The sequence below is a fragment of the Acyrthosiphon pisum genome, unplaced genomic scaffold, assembly GCF_005508785.2.
Source record: "Acyrthosiphon pisum isolate AL4f unplaced genomic scaffold, pea_aphid_22Mar2018_4r6ur Scaffold_192;HRSCAF=591, whole genome shotgun sequence".
NCBI lineage: Eukaryota > Metazoa > Arthropoda > Insecta > Hemiptera > Aphididae > Acyrthosiphon > Acyrthosiphon pisum.
Genome location: NW_021768538.1, coordinates 1 through 1,534, shown reverse-complemented (window position 1 = coordinate 1,534; position 1,534 = coordinate 1).

Genomic DNA, 1,534 nt, shown 5'->3' with positions numbered 1-1,534 from the left:
AATATATTTCCCTACTCGAAATAATATTCAATCTATTCCAAATTCTCTTCACTATATTTTCAAATACCTCGATTAATCAACTCTATTTTTCATCACTTATATATCCTCATAAATCAAATTATATCATCATATTTTATATCATAAACTCTATTCACTTATATCATCAAAATTATTCATCATTATATATCATCAAATTCTATTCACTTATATCATCAAAATTATTCATCATTATATATCATCAAATTCTATTCACTTATATCATCAAAATTATTCATCATTATATATCCCCAAAAATATCAAATTGTATTCATATATCATCAAAAATCTATTCATTCATCAATTATATTCATTATATCTGTGCGCGCACTATTCAAAAATCATCATTATATATCAATATCAAAAAAAAAGGACTTATATTTTGCCTATAAAAATCTCAACTCATTAATTCATAATATTCATTCAACACAAAAAGGACTTAATATCTGCCTAGAAAAAAAAAGGTATAAGGTCTTAATATCCGCCTTAGAAAAAAAAAAAACTAAAAGGTCTTAATATCCGCCTTAGTAAAAAAAACCTATTACTTTTTATATATACCCACAAAGATATATATCATTCCCCCTAAGAAAAATCTATTGTTAATATGTTTTATTACACCCCTGTATTCTTATAAAATTTAAATATTATTTTTAAACGAAAATTGTTAATTTCTTAAATATAATTTTTTACGATGGACTACTAAGTCCAAAGGAGACGTGACAAGCTTACAATTTTTCCTTACGCACTAATAGAAATATTAAAACTCACACAACGCTGAATGCACCGGCCGCTTGCTCTGCCATCTCCCTGTATACTGCTCTCTTGCACTAGACGGTCGCAACGTAAGTTCTAACCCTCGGAGTCGTTGGAAAGGTGATCAGTCCTCCAACTGTGGTCCTAGATGGATTGCCTCCGTGGAAATCCGTGAAGTCGAAAGAAAAAATTTTTGAAAGTTTTTCGAAGTTGAAAGTTTTCCTCGACTTTGGACTTCCTGCTGGTATGGGTCCGTTTCCGACTGCGCCAAATGTGTTGCGTGCACCCGACTTACAGGAGATGGTGACAGGATGGGATGATGGTAGTAGCGTCAAAATGATCAACAGTGTGTGGTTGATGTATTATTTATTTAAAATTGTAAAATATGATACACAAGTTGAATTTAAACACTATTAGATTATTCAAATTGACGAAGAAAAACCCGTGTCTTAGAAAATAAGCGATTGCTCGAATATTCTCTAAGTCCCGTAATACGTCGTCAACGAAAATAATCTAAGTCGTAATACAAAAATATATGATAATTAAGAATGAAGAAGTACAGGGATGTGTACGTACGGTTTGTGAAATCACGTCTGAATACTAGCTACTCCCAGGGCTCCTATATAGTCCTATCCCCTCTCTTACCAGATCCCTGGCGGACTACGTTGTTGGTGTTCACAGTCCAGGGGGCCTTCTACGAGATGTGCCTTTGGTCGGTGCGGGGTGTCGTAAAATGACCAAGTAT